Raw genomic sequence first — 23,084 nt, 5'->3', positions numbered from 1 at the left:
TGTTCCACTGGTCTATTTGTCTGTTTCTGTACCAGTACCATGCTGTTTTGGCTACTGTAGCCCTGTAATATAGTTTGAAGTCAGGTAGACTGATGCCTCCAGCTTTGTTCTTTTTGCTTGGGATTGCCTTGGCTATCTGGGATCTTTTTTGGTTCCATATGAATTTTAAAATAGTTTTTTCTTTTTCTGCAAAGAATGTCAATGGTAGTTTAATAGGAATAGCATTGAATTGATAAATTGCTTTGGGTAGTATGACCATTTTTAAGGATATTGATTCTTTCTATCCATGAACATGGAATGTCTTTCCATTTGTTTGTGTTACTGGAGATCTATTTGAAGGTTGGAATTCCCAAATAAAAATCTCCACTACTTCATAAAGACATGCATTGAAATAACTCTAGTAATGCTGAACAGAAACGTAACATTTCTTTGGGAAAAATAAAAGTATTCAAAGAAAACTTATTCTGTAATCCATAAGTAAGCAGGGGACCAGGAACACATCTTACAATCCATCTCCATTAGTTATCTTTTGCTGCCTAGCAAATTACTGAACTTAGTAGCTTAATACAATAAGCATTTATTACCTCACAGTTTCTTTGGGTCAGAAAGTTAGGAGCAGATTAGCTAGATGATTTTCTATTAGAGTTTCTCATGAGGTTGCCAAACAGGCATCAGCCAAGATTGTAGTCATCTGAAGGCTTAATTGGGGCTGGAGGGTATGCTTCCAAGATGGTTGACTCTGATAGCTATTGGCAGGAAGCCTACATTCCTTGCCCTGTGGGTTTCTCCACACAGTTATTTGAGAATTCTCATAGCACTGATTTTCCCCAAAGTGGTTAATCCAAGAAAAAGAACAGAAAGAATGTCACTATGCCTTTTATGATCTAGTCTTGGAAGTCTAACAACATTAATTTTACCACATTGTATTTGTTAGAAGTTACTAAGTTCAGCCACACTACAAGTGAGGGAAACTAGCCTCTACCATTTGAAGAAAGCCATATCAAAGCATTTGTGGACATTTTCTAAAACAACCACACTGGCTCTAATTAGAAGTTGAAGAAATGGTGAGTTGTAGTGTCAGTCCAGTGAAAAAGAATTGGAACAGACCAGATATTTGGAATGGAGTGTCAAGGTTGGAAATTAAAAATTCACACATTTTTGAGCAAATACTGAGAACAAGTGTTCATAACAATCTCTGGAGAGACATGAGACTATGAAATGAGACTGTAAAGGCTAATTTTGCGGTGGGGAAGACCAATCTTTCTCCTTAGGTGTGACAGCAACAGGAGAGACAAACCTGCAAAAGGCCATTCCTGAAAGGAAAAAGAACATTGTGCTTCCTACCAGATACTGATCCACAAGAAAGAAGTCTCTGCCCTACAGAACAAACATGCAGTGTCAGGCAATATGGGGAAATGGTGGACTGACAAGCCTAAGATGTGGTCAATTGTAATAAAAGTTTGCCAGAAGCAGCTCAGAATTTGAACTCTGTAGCAAATATGCCGTTCTAATCCTTCCCTTCCCCCCTCTTTATGATTTAATACTCGGCAAGAGAAAGGTCACTTGACAATATTTATTAGCTCATTAACTGTAAGTGTCCTTGCTGCCATGGGGGATATTTTTTATAACAATTCTATTCTGTTCTGCAAGCTACACTGCAGGTGTCTCTCCATTGTGTAAATGAAATGGTGAGCACTAGCTTTCTACTGACATCCCAAATCCCTAACTAAATATTACTTTTTTTTTCCAGCTGATGAAAAGGAACATGATCAGACTGAGTCAGGCTTGGCTAACTTACATCAGGCCAACCATGCAAATATTAGTGTTGCCTGAACATGGGCACTATTTCTAAGAAGATGAGCTCGGGCTATCTCATTTCCCCTTCTCAGACCCCTATCCCCAAGGAAAGGGAAAAAGAAGAGAATAAACATGGATTGTATGCCAGATACTATATTATCACCCTTATAAATATAATTGAATTAAAGTCTACCAACAGCTCCATTAAACAAGAAATGTTGGCCACTATTAAAACAGATGAGGAAACTGAGTCTCTGAAAAGTTAATATGCTACATCACAAAGCTGATGGGTGGGGAATCTGGGATTCAAACCTAAATCCATGCTTTTTCTTTTTTCTTTTTTTTTTTCTCTTGAGATAGTCTCACTTTGTCACTCAAGCTGGAGTGCAATAGTGTGATCTGGGCTTACTGCAGTCTCAGCCTCCTGGACTGAAGCAATCCTCCCATCTCAGCCTCCTGAGTAACTGAGACTACAGATGTGTCCCACCACACCCGGCTAATTTTTGTATTTTTTGTAGAGATGGTGTTTTGCCATGTTGCCCAGGTTAGTCTCAAAGTCCTGGGCTTACATGCTTTTTCAAACACAATATTATGTTAAAAAAAATAGTAAAGAGGCTGGGCACGGTGTCTTATGCCTGTAATCCTAGCACCTTGGGAGGTGGAGGCAGGTGGGTCACCTGAAGTCAGGAGTTCGAGACCAGTGTGGCCAACATGGTGAAACCCTGTCTCTACTAAAAATATATAAAAAATAAATTAGCCAGACACAGTGGCGCAGGCCTGTAGTCCCAGCTACTCAGGAGACTGAGGCTGGAGTATTGCTTGAACCTGGGAGGCAGAGGTTGCAGTGAGCCGAGTTTGTGCCACTGCACTCCAGCCTGGGCGACAGTGCAGTGATATGGCTTTCTTCAAAAGGTAGAGGCTAGTTTCCCTCACTTGGAGTGTGGCTGAACTTAGTGACTCCGTCTCAAAAAAAAAAAAGTATTCTCAAACATCACACAATTTTTTGTTTGCTTTCTGAAAAAAATGAGAGCTTGGTTTTACATGATTCAGTAGTAGCCAGAGAATAAAATGTTGCTGGACCTCCGATGAGAAAAAAATTACTTAAGATGAGGGATGTTGATTTTTTAAAAATTAACAAAATATTTTAATTGTTTTCAAATATACCTTTGATCATAATTTAGTTCTGATCTGTTTTCTTTTTTTGGGAGGGGGGTAGTCTATATGCCTACCAGCTCTAATTGGTAGCAATATAATGCCCATTGACCAAAAAATACTTGATAATATTATTCATTTATTTATCCTCTGCATTCACACTCTACCCCTGGTTTAACTCCTAATCATTTAACTCAAGGGTCAACTTTCCTGAGAAAGTTACTTTCCCTCTCATAGTATGATGTATATACAGTCTTTTTGTTTTGTACGAATCACCCTACACTTTATAATGAGATAATTATTAGGCACCTATGGTCTGTAACAATTTTTCACATCCTGTCTAATGTTGGGGGCCACTGCTTTGGTGATATTTGAATCTAGGACTCATGGCACGATGACAAAAGTAGAACACTAGGGGATGAATTTATCAAAGTTCAAGTCAGTCTCTCTCTTTCCCCTCCTTGCATCTCTCCTCCTCCTCCTTCCCCTCTCTCTCTTAAACTTTCTCAGATGGGGGAATCAGTAAAACATCCCATTGCGTTGCTATGGGATGAAGGACTTCTGAAGTTCATTCATGTATGTCTGATTTGGATGGACATTGACTTTATATGACATCGATCCATAACTAGGGCCCTGGTAAACTTTTGAAGAAAGTGCTGTCCGTCGGAAGAGAGATTTGCCAACATTTGGAAACTATCCCATAGGACATGGAACTGAGAGTTCATTTCTTGTAAGTTGAGCAGAAAGTGTTTGGTAGAAGAGTATGATTAACCATGACAGGCCAATTGGTTAAACTTTTCATCATTTTTAAACTTTAAAATTAATGCCTATTTAGAATGGATCTAGCTATTCCAGAAAGTAAGAATATAGCATATTTAAATAGAATCATCACAGAACGTTGAAGTCTTTCCAGGACCTTGAAATAACTTGATTTTATATAATTAACTGATTCCCCTACTTATCCTATTCCTTTTGATTGGAATGTTGTGGAATCACTTTAAAAAAAAAAGCATTAAAGATTATTTATCTAACTTTTCTCTACTGATAGGAGCTCAAAAAGGACGGTTTTGCTTTGCATTACTCCATCTTTATGATCAAATAGGATGTAATGAGCCCAGCTGAACAGACAGGAAAATAGCTTGTTATTCAGAACCAGCCCTGAGGTTGTGGGGATGGTAGAAAAGCAGAGAGGAAATGGGGTGCTAATGATATTAGGGAGAGTGGTTCTTCAGGGGAAAGCATTTATTTTACACGTTTCAGGAGAATTATGGAGATAATTAATATTGGCAGCCGTGTTCATTTTGTGCAGGGAGGACTTTAAACAGCAGCTGACTAGATGCCAGCAGATGTGAGAGTAATAGGCCTTTGGATTTAAAATGCTGCTACAGTCACACAAGGGAGAATGAAGAGTTCTTCTTGTTCAGCGGATGTTCAGTACCAGCAGCTATAGCTTTATAAATTACCAGCTGTTATTTTTTCCTTCAGAGTTCCTCAGATTGCCTTTTAGAATTTTTCTTCCTTTCTGAAGCAACGTGTCCCACAGCCAGAAAGACCATATGTCCTGGAAGTTTGAGAGCAGTTCTGATTTAAAATAATCTATCCTGTCATGCACCCCCACAGGTTAGACTGTGTGACCAATTTGGGGTTCAGAAAGCATGGTCACCACAGACTCAGCCATTCCAGATGAACGCTTGCATTCCATCAACTCTCAGACAGTTTGATCATCGAGTGCTTGCTGCAGCACCCCCTCCGGCTTGGACCCCGTGTACGTTGTTACCAAGCAAAAGAAACAAGCAGAAAAAGAAGGGCATTGCTCTCCTACAATATTATAGGAATACTATTCTGTATAATTTTTAAAAGGTAGACAAATAGTTTTTTAAACTACACAATGCATATTGTAGAAAAGTTAGAAAATATAACAAAGCAAATAAAATAAAAACACCCTGACCCTACCAGTTACAGATAATTACTATTTAATATTTCAATGCACATATATATTTGATAGTCCTTTTTTAAATAAATGTGATCCTAATGTCTGTATATAGGTTTGTCACCACATTTTGCATTTAGCAATGAACTGGGAACATCTTTCTACATCTTTAAGTATTATTAACATCAGCATTTTAATTGCTGCCTAGTACTCTGTAGTAAGAATATACAGTGAGTTACTTTAAGTCCTTGAATGTTGTTTGGACCCCTTATTATTTACAATGCTGGGGGGAGGCACAGTTTTCTTTACCTAAAGTATTTGGGTTGTGATATGCGACTTTGTCCTGCAGAAATCTGCAGATCTTCCTGAAAGGTGCCAGGAATCATGGCTTGCTATAATGGAGGTTAGTCTAGTCCTTATATGTGCACATGCATCAAGGACATGCTAGTATATCTCACTTTAATCTTTCCTATCATTTTCTGTTGGCTTCTCTTGTGTGTCTCAAGGGTTCTCTGGTGTCCAGACCAACTTTCTTGATCATCACATTGCCATTATTTTTTGGCTGGCTGTGGCATGCATTGTTCTGAGGTCAGTCTATGACTGAGACTGTCTGGATTACATTTTCGGGTGGTGCATCACACACCATGTCGGCTCCCTGGCTCCCACTAACAAGACTTTAAAGAGATTTTTAAAAAGGCTCAGAAAGTTTCTTGGATATCAAACAGCCCTTATAAAAATAACATTTTTATGACTTAAAATGTAAATGAATCAGAAACATACGGATTAAATTTCCTTTGAAATGCCCAAGGGTTTAAAAACTGAGAGAAGAGCACTTGCAAAATGAGTTAAACTAAGTTTTGCCAAAAATAAAACACTTGAAAAATTGTTTGGGATGTTTTACAGATCCCTAGGTGCTCATGGGTCCTCTATTCTCTATTCGAAAAGTACTTCGATTTTTAAAATTTAGGTCACTTAATAAAATGCACTTAGAACTAGTTCAATGGGCATTTGGCTCTATAGTTAAGGAAATGGTATTAAAAAGTCAAATTTAGATGAAATGTACTTGAAATATGCCTACTACTTCAGTATCTTGCAATTTCCTCCTCTAGCTGCGATCATACCCTTCCCATGTGAAAAGGTGCACCATGAGAGCTTTTACTACGTTGGGAAAAGATTGATAGTATCTGTCAAACAAGTACAAATTAACACCGCTCTCCCACTTTTCCTTCTAAGGCAGTTGCTCCAGTATTTCCCTACTCTTCTATCTTAGGTCAGTATCCATAGAAATGGAGCCTAAGACAGGTATCCTTGCATAAGTGATTTATTAAGGAAGTACTCTCAGGAGAAATCTGGAAGGAGAAGAAACAGATAAGGCAAGAGCAGAAGTTGAGCAAGATGTGGTTTCAGTTGAAGTCCAGCCTCAGCCTGATCCCACAGGGAACTCTGAAGCAGGACGGCACCACAGAGTTGTCCCTCCTTGAGGCATATCCCAGGATGTATAAGTCAGTCATTAGCTGTCAGCTGTCCCTGGATAAAAAGACATAATTTCCCTGGCATTTGGAAGACGGATGCAATAGACACATAAAGGGGATCTGGGCAGAGCATGAACAGTGTCCACTACATCCCTGTTTCTCAAAGCCTTGAAGACATCTTTAATTACCCCCTACCTCCATGCTTCCCCTCTATTCAATGAGACTTCAAATTCTTTTTTTTTTTTTTTTTTTGCAATTAACCTGCATTGATCTTCGTGTATTTCCCACTGCAGTCATGTTAGCCTGGACTTTCACCTCTGATAGCTGGATTTTCCTACCCAGTTTCCAAAAGAATTCCCAGTTTAGAATATCCCCTACATAGCTTCATTATTGTCTCTAAACACCATTTTCAGATGCCTAAGGATCAATTGTAATTCTTAAATATCTAGGAGAACATTTCTCCTTTTTTTTTTTTTAAGATAAAGCATGCCTTTAAGGCTGGGCGTGGTGGCTCACACCTGTAATCCCAGCACTTTGGGAGGCCAAAGCAGGGGGATCACCTGAGGTCAGGTGTTCAAGACTAGCCTGGCCAACATGGTGAAACCCCATCTCTACAAAAATATAAAAATTAGCTGGGCATGGTGGTGAGCACCTGTAATCCCAGCTACTCTGGAGGCTGAGGGGGGAGAATTGCTTGAACTCCAGAGGCAGAGTTTGCAGTGGGCTTAGGTTGTGCCGTTGCACTTCAGCTTGGGTGACAGCATGAGACTCTGTCTCAAAAAACCAAAAAAAAAAAAAAAATAATAATAATAAACTAAAAAACCCTTTGAATCATAGTGTTCTCTTTGGAGTTCCATTAAAGATTAACATATTAAATTTTAAAATGATACTGTTTTGCTGTATCTGATATTACACTAAAGTAGATTATAATATGGAAAAATAATGCTTAAGAAAAAACAATTTGAAAAGCATCAAATTTACCAGTTAATTAAACTAAAATTTTGTTAAAGCACTTAGACTACTACCTGATAGGAGTAAGTGCTTAATAAATACTGGTAATATTATCACTGTTGTTGCAACAGTCTTATAACTGATCTCTATGGTTATACTTTTGTCATCCTTTAATGGTTTCACACACACAAACCAGCGTGATCATGTTTAAACCCCAATATTACTGCTTTGCTTGTATCGCTTCCCAATTCATTTACAATAAAATCCAATCTTTATCTTAACCTATGAGACACCGAACAACCTTGTCCTACTCATGTCTCCAACCTCAGCTCCAGCCACTGCCCAACACAAGCTTCTAGCATATGGACTTTCTTATGTTCCTTGTACATCAATCTCTTCCCTGCCTCAGGGCCTTTGTATCTCTTTCCTCCACTTAGAAAAGTCTTCTCTTTTCACCCCTCCTTGCACGACTGGCTCCATATTTAGGTCTCAGCTTAAATGTTTATTTCTCAGAAAGCCTTTTCTGATGACCTCATTTATTCATTCAACAAGTATTTACTAAGCACCGACAACAGTCTCCCTTAACTGCTGTTTTGCTTTCCATGATTTCAGTTATCTGCAGTCAACTGTGTTCTAAAAATATCAAATGAAAAATTCCAGAAATAATTGGTAAGTCTTAAATTGCACACCATTCTGAGTGGCGTAATGAAACCTTGCACTGTTCTGTTTCATCCTGCCTGGGACGTGAGTTATCCCTTTGTCTAGCATATCCATGCTATGTATGCTACTTACTGTTAGTCACTTAGTAGCTTTCTTGGTTATCAGATCAACAACAAAACAGTATACAGCTGTTCCTCGACTTATCATGGGGCTACATTCTGATAAACCTATCGTAAGTTGAAAATATCATAAGTCAAAATTATATTTAGTAGACCTACTAATATCATAACTTAGTCTAGCTTACCTTAAATGTGCTCAGAACACTTATGTTAGCCTACAGTTGGGCAAAATCATCTCATAGAAAGCTTATTTTATGCTAAAGTATAGAATATCTCACATAATTTATTGGATCCTGTAACTGCAAGTAAAAAATAATGATCATCCCAATAGATGTAGAAAAAGCTTTCAATAAAATCCAACATCCCTTCATGATAAAAAAAAAAGGCCCTCAATTGACTAGGCATTAAAGGAACATACCTCAAAATAATGAGTCATCTATATCAGACCCACAGCCAATATCATACTGAATGGGCAAAAGCTGGAGGCATTCCCCTTGAGAACTGGAAAAATACAAGGATGCCCACTCTCACCACTCCCATTTAACATAGTACTGGAAGTCCGAGCCAGAGCAATCAGGTAAGAGAAAGAAATACAAGGCATTCAGGTAGGAAAAGAAGTAGTCAAACTATTTCTCTTCACTGACAATATGATCATATATCTAGAAAACCCTAAAGACTTCTAGAACTATTATAATAAATTAGGTTTCAGGACACAAAATCAATGCATAAAAATCAATAGCATTTCTATACACCAATAACATCCAGGCAGAAAGTCAAATCAAGAACACAATCCCATTTACAATAGCCACAAAGAAAATGAAATACCTAGTAATACAGCTAACCAGAGTTGAAAGATCTTTACAAGGAGAACTACAAAACACTGCCAAAAGGAATCATAGATAACACAAATAAATGGAAAAACATTCTATGCTCATGAGTAGGAAGAATCAATATCTTTAGAATGCCTATATTGCCCAAGGTAATCTACAGATTGAATGCTATTCCTATCAGACCACCAATGTCGTTTTTCACAGAACTGGAAAATTTTCTAAGATTCATATGAAACCAAAATGCCTGAATAGCTAAGGCAATCCTAAGCAAAAGGAACAAAACCAGAGGCATCACACTATTCAACTTCAAACAATACTACAAGTCTACAGTAGCCAAATCAGCATGGTACTGGCACAAAAACAGACACATAGACCAATGGAATGGAATAGAAAACTCAGCAATAAAGCTACACACACACAACCATCTGATCTTCAATAAAGGTGACAATAACAAACAATGGGGAAAGAACTCCCAATTCAACAAATGATGCTAGGATAACTGGCTAGCCACATGCAGAATAATAAAACTTAATATTTCCCTTTCACCATATGCAAAAATTAACTCGATGGACTAAAGATTTAAATTTAAGACCTCAAACTATAAAAATGCTAGAAAAATACCTAGGAAATAACCTTCTTGACATCAGCCTTGGCAAATAATTTTTGGCTAAGCCCCCAAAAGCAACTGCAACAAAAACAAAAATTGACAAGTGGGATCTAATTAAAGAGCTTTTGCACAGCAAAAGAAACTATCAAGAGTAAACAGATGCTTGCAGAATAGAAGAAAATATTCACAAACAATGCATCTGACAAAGACCTGATATCTAGAATCTATAAAGAACTTAAGCAAAAACCAAATAACCCCAGGAAAAAATGGTCAAAGAACATGAAAAGACACTCTCAAAAGAAGTGTCCAACAAGAATGAAAAAATGCTACATCATTATCAGAAATGCAAATCAAACCACAATGAGATACCATCTCATACCACTTAGAATAGATATTATTATTTAATTATTTTTATTTCATAGCTTTTGAGGTACAAGTGGTTTTTGGTTACATGAATGAATTATATAGTGGTGAATTCTGAGATTTTGGTGCACCTGTCACCATAGTAGTATACATTGTACCCAATATGTAGTTTTTTAAATCTCACACCTCCCTTCCCACCCTCCTTCCCACTCTCCCACTTCTGAGTCTCCAAAGTCCATTACAACACTCTGTATGCCTTTTGGTACTCATAGCTTAGCTTATAAATGAGAACATATGGTGTTTTGTTTTCCATTCCTGAGTTACTTCACTTAGCATAATAGCCTGGAGCTCCATCCAAGTTGTTGCAAAATACATTTCATTTTTTTTATGGTTGAGTAGTATTCCATGGTGGGTATATTCTACATTTTATCTACTCATTGGTTGATGGGCACTTGGGTTGACTCCATATCTTTGCAACTATGAATCGAGCTGCAATAACATGTGTGCATGTGTCTTTTTCATATAATGACTTATTTTCCTTTGGATAGGTAGCCAGTAGTGGGATTGCTGGATCAAATGATAAATATGCTTTGAGTTCTTTAATGAATCTATCTGATAGTACCTATCAGGTACTATGCTCACTACCTGGGTGACAGGATCTGTACCCCGGACCTCAGCATCATGCAATATACCCATGTAACAAACTTGCACATGTACTCCCTGTAGCCAAAAGTTGAAATTCAAAAAATGAATGGTTGTATAGGTCCTTAAAGTACAGTTTCTATTGAATGCATATGCTTTTACCATTGTAAAGTTGAAAAATCTTAATTTGAACCATTATAGTTGGGGACTGTCTGTATATAGGGTTTGGTATCATGTGTAATTTAGGCATCCATTGTAGGTCTTGGAACATATCCTCTGTGGATAAGGGGGGAGGGAACTACTGTACTGTGTGCCAGGCATTATTTCAGTCCCAGAAAAAATGAGTAGAAACCATTACAATAAAAACGCAGCAGCCCCTATTCTCATAGAGCTTACATATGAGAGAGCAAAAATCAAAAGTTAGCTGATCATATGTGTGTGTATGAGAAAAGTGAGAAGGAGAGGAAGAGTGCTGAAATAACGATTGTTAATTTTAATAGAGTGGTCAGAAAAGGCTTCTTAAATTTACCTGAAATAGAGCTAAAAGTCCTATGTAGCTATATATTCTGCATTTTGTTCTTTTGTAATTTTAATTTTATTTTAAGTTCTGGAATACATGTGCAGGATGTGAAGGTTTGTTACATAGGTAAACGTGTGCCATGGTGGTGCTCTGCATCTATCAATCCATCACCTAGGTATTAAGCCCTGCAAGCATTAGCTATTTACCCCTTTGTTCTTCCTCCCCACAACCACCCAACAGGCCCCAGTGTGTGTTGTTCCCCTCCCTGTGTCATGTGTTCTCATTGTTCTGCTTCTACTTATAAGTGAGAACATGCAGTGTTTGGTTTTCTGTTCCTGTGTTAGTTTGCTGAGGTTAATGGCTTTCAGCTCCATCCATGTCTCTGCAAAGGACATGACCTCTTTCCTTTTTATAGCTGCATACTATTCCATGGTGTATATGTGCCACATTTTCTTTACCCAGTCTATCGTTGATGGGCATTTGGGTTGTTTCCATGTCTTTGCTATTGTTAACAGTACTGCAGTGAACATATGCATGCATGTATCTTTATAATAGGAAGATTTGTATTCCTTTGGATATATACCCAGTAATGGAATTGCTGGGTCAAATGGTATTTCTCATTCTAGGTCTTTGAAAAATTGCCACCTGTCTTCCACAATGAACTAATCTACATTTCCGCCAATAGTGTAAAAGCATTCCTATTTCTCCACAGCCTCTCCAGCATCTGTTGTTTCTGGACTTTTTAATCACCATTCTGATTGGCATGAGATGGTATCTCATTGTGGTTTTAATTTTCATTTCTCTAATGATCAGAGATGTTGAGCTTTTTTTCATGTTTGTTGGCCACATAAATGTCTTCTTTTGAGAAGTGTCTGTTCATGTTCTTTGCCCAATTTTAATGGGGTTGTTTGTTTTCTTCTTAAGTTCCTTGTAGATTCTGGATATTAGACCTGTGTCAGGTGGCTAGATTGCAAAAATCTTCCATTCTGTAGGTTGTCTGTGCACTCTCATAGTTTCTTTTGCTGTGCAGAAGTTCTGTAGTTTAATTAGATTCCATTTGTCAATTTTTGCTTTTGTTGCAATTGCTTTTGGTGTTTTAGTCATATATCTTTGCCCATGCCTATGTCCTGAATGGTATTGCCTAGGTTTTCTTCTAGGGTTTTCATAGTTTTGGGTTTTACATTTAAGTCTTTAATTTCTCTTAATTTTTGTACAAGGTGTAAGGAAGGGGTCCAGTTTCAATTTTCTGCATATGGCTAGCCAGTTCTCCCAGCACCATTTATTAAATAGGAAATCATTTCCCACTGCCTGTTTTTGTCAGGTTTGTCGAAGATCAGATGGTTGTAGGTGTATGGTCTTATTTTTGAGTTCTCTATTCTATTCCATTGATCTACGTGTCTGTTTTTGTACCTGTACCATGCTGTTTTGGTTACTGTAGCCTTGTAGTATAGTTTGAGGCTAGGTAGCTTATGATTGTCTTGGCTAAATGGGCTCCTCTTTGGTTCCATATAAAATTTAAAGTAGTTTTTCTAATTCTGTGAAGAATATCAATGGTAGTTTGATGGGAATAGCATTGAATCTACAAATTACCTTGGGCAGTATGGCCATTTTCACAATATTAATTCTTCCTATCCATGAGGATGGAATGTTTTTCCATTTGTTTGTGTCCTCTCTGATTTCCTTGAGCAGTAGTTTGTAGTTCTCCTTGAAGAGGTCCTGCACATCTTCTGTTAGCTGTATTCCTAGATATTTTATTCTCTTTGCAGCAATTGTGAATGGGAATTCATTCATGATTTGGCTCTCTGCTTGTCTATTGTTGGTGTATAGGAATGCTTGCAATTTTTGCACATTGATTTTGTATCCCGAGACTTTGCTGAAGTTGCTTATCAGCTTAAGAAGCTTTCAGGCTGTGACAGTGGGATTGTCTAGATATAGGATTATGTCATCTGCAAACGGAGAGACTTTGACTTCCTCTCTTCCTATATAAATACACTTTATTTTTCTCTTGCCTGATTGCCCTGACCAGAACTTTCAATACTGTGTTGAATAGAAGTACTGAGAGAGGCCATCCTTATCTTGTACTGGTTTCCAAGGGGAATGCTTCTAGCTTTTGCCCATTCAGTATGATATTGGCTGTTGCTTTGTCATAAATGGCTGTTATTTTGTGGTATGCTCCATCAATACCTAGTTTATTGAGAGTTTTTAACATGAAGGAAAGTTGGAAATTTTATTGAAGTCTTTTTCTACATTTAAAAAGACAGACAATCTGGTGGTTTTTTGTCTTTCTGTTTATGTAATGAATTATGTTTGATTTGCATATGTTGAACCAGCCTTGCATCCCAGGGATGAAGCTGACTTGATTGTAGTGGATAAGCTTTTTGATGTGCTGCTAGATTCGGTTTTCCCGTATTTTATTGAAGATTTTTGCACTGATGGCCTGAAATTTTCTTTTCTTTCTTGTATCTCTGCCAGATTTTGGTATTAGGATGATTCTGTCCTCATAAAATGAGTTAGGGAGATATCCCTCCTTTTCAATTGTTTGGAATAGTTTCAGAAGAAATGGTACCAGCTCCTTTGTGTACCTCTGGTAGAATTCAGCTATAAATCCATTTGGTCCTGGGCTTTTTTTTTTTTTTTTTTGGTTGTTGTTGTTAGGCTATTTACTACTGCCTCAGTTTCAGAACTTGCTATTGGTCTATTCAGGGATTCAAGTTCTTCCTGATTCAGTCTTGGGAGTATGTATGTGTCCAGGAATTCATCTGTTTCTTCTAGATTTTCTAGGTTATTTGCATAGAGGTGCTTACAGTATTCTCTGATGGTTGGTTGTATTTCTGTGGAGTCAGTGGTTAGGTGCCCTTTATCATTTTTTATTGTGTCTATTTAATTCTTCTCTCTTTTCTTCTTTATTAGTCTAGCTAGTTGTCTATTTTATTTTTTCAAAAAACCAGCTTCTGGATTCACTGATTTTTTTGAAGGGTTTTTTTGTGTCGTTCTCTCTCCTTCAGTTCTGCTCTGATCTTATCTCTTGTCTTCTGCTAGCTTTGAGGTTTGCCTTGCTCTTGGTTCTCTAGTTCTTTTAGTTGTGATGTTAGGGTATTGATTTGAGATCTTTGTAGCTTTCTGATGTGGGGATTTAGTGCTATAAACTTCCCTCTTAACACTGCTTTAGCTGCATGCCAGAGATTCTGGTACATTGTCTTTTTGTTCCCATTGGTTTCAAATAACTTCTTGATTTCTGCCTTAATTTCATTCTTTACCCGGAGTCATTCAGGAGCACGTTGTTCAATTTCCACATAGTTGTGTGGTTTTGAATTTTGTAATCCTGAGTTCTAATTTGATTGTACTGTGATCTGAGAGACTGTTGATTTCAGTTCTTTTTCATTTGCTGAAGAGTATTTCCAATTATGTGATCAATTTTAGAGTAAGTGTCATGTGGCGCTAAGAATAACATATATTCTCTAGTTTTTGGTTGGAGAGTTCTGTAGATATCTATTAGGTCCACTTGATCCAGAGCTGAGTTCAAGTTCTGAATATCCTTGTTATTTTTGTCTTGATGATCTAATATGTTCTTTTGTATTTTCCCCCCTTAAAGCTATTTATTAAAATTAATAATTGTTTGAAATTTTTTCCTGATTTTTTGGGAGTGTGTTTTCCAATAGACGCAATTCTGTCTTCATTGAATTTATAGTCTATCTTGTTTACTCACTATTATATTCCCAGCATGTAACATTGTACCTGATGCATAAAAATTACTCAATATGTAAAGTTGTTTATTATTAATGAACCAAAAATTAGAAATTAGAAAGTAACTCTTGAATGCAATCTATTATACTAGAGTAAAATGAAATGTTATACGTGAAAGTACTTTTTGTCATGACAAAAGCTTAAAAGGACAAAGTTAAATTGTAATGAAATGCTGCCTCAAATAATTTTGAGTAAGATATATGGCATAAATAAAAGGTGAACATCTGGGGGACCATCTTAGCAGTATGGTACATTCCATTATATTGCAACAGAGAGAAGTGGAGCTGTATTCTACCTCCAAACTCCGATCTCTATATCCCCTTTGTCATTACTCTAAACATAAAAGGAGTACCCACCAAATCTTTATATCTATCTCTCCTTCCCTATGAATGCCTAAGATGCTGAGAAGATATGCACAATGATTCATTAAGACCATTTGATGTGGATGGATGGGAATAAAATGAATTCCTTGTTAATTATTGAATAATAGGTCAATTGGTAAATTAGAAATTTTTCCACTTTTGCAGACAATTACCTCTATGTCTGGCATTAAACATCCCATTGTCCTGGGCCTTATACTTCTGACAGCCTCACTGTACTCTCTAGCTGAGCTCTTCTCCACAGGGCAGAGTGGTGGGGCCAAAGAGATCTTTGTTCACTCAGAGAACTTACCATGCCTTTCATGGTCTGGGCCCTGGATCCTCAGAATTCTTTGCCCAAAACAGCCCTGGCTTCACTTCTGGGCATGTGCAGGCTCTTCACAAAGCTCTACTTCCAAAGAGCAGATCCCAAAGCTGATATGCCTATTCCAAAACCCAAGGCAGGGTGGCCTAAGATTGGCTCCTAGTGAGATGAATACAGAGCTCAATGGCTGGGGTGTCCACATACATGTTTGTGAGGTCCCTTGTAGTACAAGATAGAACCCAGGAAGGAAACAGAAGGGACAGCTGCCAGCTGAAGTCTGGGGTGTGGGCAAAAGGGGATCAGCTCTCTCAATGCTGCCATATTCTGGCTGAGGATTTGAGAGAATCTATAGGAATTTCTGCAGGAATTCTGTTTGAATCTGGCCTTCTAACCTGGAACGGGTGATATAAGCAGAGTTGGGAGGTCTGCGCAAGTTGTAAACAGGAATTGGTTGGCTTGGCTTCAGGGTTTCACTGCTCATAGTGTGTGTCTCCTTCTATACCCTTGAGTAGATCCCATAAATGTCAGGGCCAGGCCTGTCCACTTCCCAGTCTCAGACCAAACACCTAATTCTTTTTCAAATTTTCCATTGACTGAAGAGAAATTGTGAAGACTGACAATAACTCAATCCAGTAGAAACATATCTTAGAAGAAATAAAACTATGAGGCACATTCAAGGCTCGGAAACCCATGAGGTTTCCCTATGAGGTTGCCCTATCTTTGTAATATCAGTCTGTAGCTGCAGAGAAGCACCACTCCCAAGGGTCCTGGGAGTGTCACACCCAGTGCTTGTGAGTGGGGTGTGCCCCATGAAGATATCATTTCTCACAAAAATCTGTAACCCCTCTGAGGTTTATGTTGTAGGCCCTTTTCCTAGACTGTTATTATTTCCAGGGAGAGACTTGAGAATTATACTAATAGTAGGATGCTAGTGGGTATTTTCTAAGTAAGGCCAAGAGGGCAATCAGGAAGCTGCAGGTCAAGAAGTCAAGGGATGTACAGTGTCTTGTCGATTATTCTAGTGAATGTATTTAGAAAGAATAGTTACGAATTTACTTAGATTGAGGAAAAATGATTAAGCAAGTTAAATTCCAGGGAAATTTCAGTTTGGTCTGTGCTCTGCTAGAGACTTGAGATGTGTGCAATGTCATCATTTTATTTCATGTTTCATTGATAGCTAACAATATTAGACATCTCATAATGTTTATTCACCATATGTACTTCCCCTTTTGCAAACTATCTGTCCATGTGTTTGTCTACTGATACATTGGGGTACTAGGGTATTTCTTAGTGTTTTGTAATTTTTGTTCATCTTTTATTTTGTAATACACAGGTTTTACATTTTATCAATTTACAATATAGATTTTAGGGGATTGTGATTTATGTTGTACAAAATCCACATATTACTTAGGACAAAAATAATCCTTAGCCAGATTTTGTCTTTTACTCAAGTGTATGCTGTGTAATGTTTAATCCTTTTTAAAAATTAAACCTTTTTATTTTGCAATCATTGCAGATACATAATCAGTAAGAAACAATAGAGAGATCCTGGGCACCATTTATGCCGTTTTCCTCAACAACATCTTGCAAAACTGTGGAACCATAGTCCAACCAGAGTATTGACATTGATAGAACCAACATACAGAACGTTTCAATCACCATAAGGATCCCTCAGGTTGCCTTTTTATATCCCCAACTCCTATCTCTGACCCATAACCCCTCACCCCTAACAACCACTAATCTGTTCATTTCTATACTTTTGTCAGTTCAAGAATGTTATACAAATGGAATTACATAGTACGTAATCTTTTGTGATTGGCTTTTTCTGATGCAGCGTAATTCTCCAAAGATTCATTCAGGTTGTTCTGTATATTAATAGTGTTTTCCTTGAGATTTTCTAGGTAGACAATCTGCTTTTTCAAATAAAATTTAATTTCTTCCTTTTTTTACCTGTCTTTTATTTCCCTTTATTGCCTAATTGCACCTCATAGAACTTTGAGCACTATGTTGAAAAAGCGTCATTAGGGATGATACCCTCACCTTATTCTCAAGCTCAGGAAGAAAACATTCAATCATTCAGCATTAAGAATTATGTTAGCTGAAAGTTTCTTGTAGGTCTCCTTTAATTCCTATTTTTCAGAGCATTTTTACATAAATGAGTGAATTTTGTCAAATCCTTTTTCTGCATTAATTTTATGACATTTCTTCATTAGCTATTAATATTTGCACTACATTGATTGATTTTTAAATATTGAGCCAGTCTTCCATTCTTGGATTAAGTCTCACTGGGTTGTGGTATATAATTCCCATGTATTACTGAATTATATGTCATATTGTGAAGCATTTTTTGTGTCTATGTTCATGAGATATTGGTCTGTGGTTTTTTGTTATGCTGTTATTCATTACCCAAGTATTTTTATCATTTTTATTTTGAAATTTAATATGCAGGGGTCTATAATTTTATCAATTTGCAGTATACATTTCAGTATCAGGGTATTTACTAGCTCCTTAAAATGAATTAGAAAATACCCCCTTCTATTTTCTCAAAGAGACTGTATAGAATTGCTGTCAAATCTTTATGAATGTGGTGGAATTCTGAAGGAAACAATTTGGCTCTGGAGGCTTTCTTTTTAGGAATTTTTAAATAATGAGTTTAATTTTTTTTTAGTACTTATAAGGCTATTCAAATAATCTATTTTATATTGGGTAAGCTGTAGTAGTTTGTGTTTTCTAGGGAAATGATCTATTTTGTCTAAATTGTCAGATTCATGTCTGTACAGTTCATAGTATCTACTTATCCTTTTGATGTTTGCAGTATTGATAGCGATATCCCATTTCATCTCTGGTATAGGTAAATCCTTTTTTTTTTTTTTTTTTGACGGTCTTGCTTGAGGTTTGTCAATTAATTGATCTTTTCTAATAACCAGCTCTTTGTTTTATTCTTTAAAGTGTTTATCTGTTTTCAATTTCATTGAGTTCTACTCTTTGTTATTGCATCTTTCTGCTGGCATTGGGTCTATTTTTCCTTCTTTTTTTAGGTTTTTGAGGTGGAAGCTTAGGTTACTGGTTGAAGACTTTTCTTTTCTAGAGCATGCATTTAGTGCTATATATTTTCCCAGCAGTTCTGCTTTATGTGTCTCACAAATTCTATGTTGTTTTCATTTTCATTCAGTTCAGTGCATTTTTAAAATTTCTTTTGAGATTTCCTCTATGACCATGGGTTATAAAATATTGTTGTTCAGTTTTCAAGTGTTTGGTGATTTTCCCATTATCATTGTTATTTATTTCTAGTTTGGTTCTTTTGTGGTTGGAGAAAGTACTTGTAGTATTTCAGTTCTTTTAAATTTGTTGAGGCTTGTTTTATGGCTCAGGGTCTATCTTTATATGTGTGTTCTGTGAGCACTTGAAGAACATGTATTCTGCTGTTGGAATGTTCTATAAATATCACCTAGATCCTATTGTCTCATGTTGTTGAGTTCTTTCATATTCTTACTGGTTTTCTGTCCAGTTCTATCAATTGTTGAGTGAGGGGTGATAAAGGCCCCAACTATAATGAATGGATTTATCTGTTTCTCCTTTTAGATCTATCAGTTTCACTTCATATATTTTCCAGCTTTGTTGTTTGCTTCATGCACATTTATGATTGCTATGTTCTTTTGGTAAATCGACTATTTCATTATATAATGTCCCTCTCTGATAATTTCCTTAGTTCTGAAGCTGACTTTAATGTTATTAATATGGCCATTCCTGCTCTTTTTGATGGTTTACATAATACACTATTTTATTCCTTTTGATTTCAACCTGACTATGGCATTATCTTCAAAGTGAGTTTATGATAAACAGCATATAGTGTGTCATGTTTTTAAATTCACTCCGTCAATCTTTATATTTTAACTGGTTTTTCTAGTAATCACATTAGACACATAATTTATCATAGTCTATTGGTATGTCATATTAGTGGTTATCTCATGTTCCTTTACTCCCCTCATTTATAACATCACTGTCTTAAATCTTTCCTCTACATATACATCAGATGTTATGATTTTTGCTTCAATCGTAAGTCATAATTTAGAAAATTCAAGAGGAGAAATTAAACTTAGTGTACTGACCTACATTTTGCTTGCCATATTCATTGTTTCTAACTGAAATTTCAAGATTCCTTATCAATTTCCTTCGTGTTTGGAGAATGTTAGCCATTCTTTTAGGGAGATAAGCTGACAACAAATTCTTAATTTAAAAAAAGTCTGTGCGTGTCCTGATTTCCCCTTTATTCCTGAAAGATATTTTCACTGAGTAGAGCATTTTGTATTGACAGTTGATTTATTTCAGCACTTGAAAAATATCTGTTACTTCCTCATGGTCCCCACAGTTTCTGATGAGAAATCTTCTGTCGTTCAAATTGCTTTTACCATATAGAAAGTGTGTCATTTTTTTTCTTGCTGCTTTCCAGATTTTTCTTTTTCTTCCTTAATCAGAAGTTTAATTACTATGTTTCTTGGTGTGAGTGTCCTTGGTTTATCCTGTTTAAGGTTTACCCAGCTTCTCAAATTGTAGGTTTAAATCTTTGCAAAATGTGAGAAGTTTTTAAGCCATTATTTAATTACTTTTTCATTCTTTTCTCTTTCCTGGAATCCAATGACATAAATATTTGCTCTTTAGCACAGGGTCTTATTCATTTTTTCTAGTCTATTCTAATTTCCTGTAAACTACTTCTTTCCTCAGTCTTTTCCATTCTGTTGTTGAGTCCATCCACGGAGCTTTGCATTTCAGTTATGGTATCTTTTAGTTCTATAATTTCTCTTTGATTCTTATTTATATATTTTATTTCTTAGCTTTATAGCATTTTTTCATTTGTCTCAAGCATGTTTATAATCACTTGCAGTAGCACTTTTATTATAGCTGCTTTAAAATCTTTGTCAGATGATTCTAACAACTTTGTTATCTCAGTGTTAGCATCTATTAATTGTCTTTTTTTCATTTAGTTTGAGATCTTGTCTATTGATAACAAGTAACTTTTGACTGAGTCTTTGACATTTTGTAATATGAGACTCTGGTTATTATATAAAGCTTCAGCCTGGAGTGATGACTCATACCTGTAATCCCAGCCCTCCAGGAGGTCAAGGTGGGAGGATCACTTGAGCCCAGGAGTTCCAGACCAGCCTGGGCAACACAGGAAGACCCCATCTCTAGAAAAAATGTTAATGTTAGCTATGTGTGGTGGTGCACATCTGTGGTCTCAGCTACTCAAGAGGCTGAGGTGGGAGGATTGCTTGAGCCCAGGAGGTTGAGGCTGCAGTGAGACCTGATGAGGCCACTGTACTCCAGCGTGGGTGACAGAATAAGACCCTGTCTCCAAAAATATGTATAAAAGAAAGAAAGAAATAAGCTTTTACTTCAGCTGGCTTTTTTTTTGACATTGCTCAGCAGGGAAAAGTGAGGCCCTACTTTATTACTGCCAGAGAGAGGTAGAAGTTTAGGTTGCCCTTTGGCCTTCCTGTAGAGGGGTCTACTCATTACTTCTGGGCAGGGTACAAGTCCTGGTCCTCACATGGTCTCCACTAACACCGTGGTGGGGGTGGCCTCCCTACTGAGGAGTAATGCCAAACATTCTGACTCTGCATGGAGCTTCTTTGACACCAGAGAGTAAAGAAGGGAAGGAATACCTCATTAATGCTGGGTAGGTGTTGAAATCTAGGCTTTCCATGTGGTCTCTCTGAAAATAGCAGGTACGGACTCTTTACTTCTGGAGGGGAATCAACATTACAGCTCCTTATTTAGCCTTCTGTGACACTATCCCAGCAGGGGTATTGGAGTAGCTTGTCGCAACCTCTTGAGGTGAAAGTCTGGACTTTCCACTTAGTTTTTACTGATGTGGATTGGGTGATGGCTCACTTTACTTTTTTTGGTAGTGTTTGGCTGGGGTAGGTTGTCTGAAGGTTTTCTGTCTTGCTGGGCTGCCCTACTGTAGTCCTTTGGCTAGAGAGAGCAGACTTTTATTGGGGCTGGTTTTTGGTCTACGTATATTGACATTTTGGGGTCGTTACCTTCTTCAGCTCTAGAGTGGGAAAGCACAGAAAGCAGAAAAGCACTGCAGTGTGGTCCAGAACCTGTCCCTCCCATTGAAAGCTGCAGCTTCTAATCTTTTGACCATGAAGACTCTTGTTTATTGTCCTTTCTGCTTTGGTATCTGTGCATTTCTGTTGAATTTGTGAGCAGTTCTCTAACACCATTGGCAGTGGAATACTTTTCCATTGTGCTTTCTAACTGATTATGAGATATGAGATATTATGGGATATGAGACAAAAAAAAAATCACAAATGTAACTCACCACCATATTATTCCTTACATTGTGAAGTCTGTAGCTTACTTGCCTTCTCTTCATCTTTCAGAGACTCCTTCTGTTTGTTCTGTATGTAACGTCCAAGCTTGTTGTAATTAGAGGGAGGAATGGGAAGAAGCGCATCTAATTCAGACTCCCTGAAGTGAAAGTCCTCAAAGCTTCTTTTATTGCTCTCATTTGGTTTGTAGGTATTTTATTTTCATTTTATAGGTGCCACATGGTTCATGTTATGTTCATTCTTAAGTTTATAAATACTCATGTACATAGTTACTATTTTTAAGTCTAATGTATGTAGGATCTAAAACACTTAAATTCTCCATCGTTTCTCAATTTCTCTTAACCTGCAGGGAGAGTCCCAAGAAGCATATATATGTATGAAAAACATTCCAGATAGCATCACATTTTATTACTAATTGCAGTTTTTGATTCCACAACCCTGTATAACTTGGCATTCTGGTGAATTGGACCCGAACATCTGTGAATCTTAAAAATAGTGGTTGACTCATTATGGCTTCCTTATGTATAGGATTAAGAACACAGATCCTGGAATCAGACAGCCTGGCTTCCACACTCTAGCTGGGTGACCATGACCATGAAGAAGTTCCTGAATGTTCCAGTGTCAGTTTATTCACCTACAAAATGAAAATAATATGAGTATTAACTGAAGAGAAATCTGCTGTCATACAAATAGTTTTTGTTTTCCCTGTAGGTAAGGGGAATCTAAGATCATTTTATTCCGGTTGCTTTCCGTATTTTTTCTTTGTCTTTAGTTTTCAGAAGTTTAATTACATTGTGTCTTGATTTGGATTTCTTTGGTTAAACCCATGTAGGGTTCACCTAGCTTCTTAAACTTATAGGGTTAAGTCTACAGTAAGGCTAAGTATATTAATATGTACGTAGCCTTTACAACAGTGTCCACCTCATAAGAACCATTATGTGTTAACGATTAGTATTACCACTGCCTTCCCTCAAGGCAGCACAGAAAGAAGAAAAGTGCTGCATTGTGGTACAAAACCTCCTCCCATTGAAAGCTACGTCTTCTAATCTTTTGACCATTAGGACTCCTGTTTATTGTTCTTTCTGCTTTGGTATCTGTGCATTTCTCTTGAATATGTGAGCAGTTCCCTAACACCACAGGCACTGGAATACTTTTCCATTGTGCTTTCTAACTGGTTATTATTATAGTAATAAAGATCATACCTTCGTATCTTTGTAATTGTAGTAAGGTGCACTGCTTTCTTAGGCATTCTAGGACCTTTTGTGTGTGTGTGTG

The 23,084-nt window shown here is 37.1% G+C and overlaps 1 long non-coding RNA gene across 2 annotated transcripts in view; it reads right to left on the bottom strand.

The window, feature by feature from the left end:
- Positions 1–11,344: 11,344 nt before the first annotated feature.
- The window catches only part of LOC117981377 (uncharacterized), a 128,392-nt gene continuing 116,652 nt past the window's right edge, over positions 11,345–23,084 (bottom strand). Inside the window, exon 4 of one of the 2 annotated variants that reach the window (XR_010113126.1) lies at positions 11,345–22,443. This is a non-coding gene — a long non-coding RNA (uncharacterized LOC117981377). The remainder of the gene's footprint in view (positions 22,444–23,084) is intronic. The other variant, XR_004672861.3, reaches the window with a different exon arrangement.

The sequence above is a fragment of the Pan paniscus genome, chromosome 7 (assembly GCF_029289425.2).
Source record: "Pan paniscus chromosome 7, NHGRI_mPanPan1-v2.0_pri, whole genome shotgun sequence".
Lineage (NCBI taxonomy): Eukaryota > Metazoa > Chordata > Mammalia > Primates > Hominidae > Pan > Pan paniscus.
This window is presented reverse-complemented; position numbering and strand designations above follow the sequence as displayed.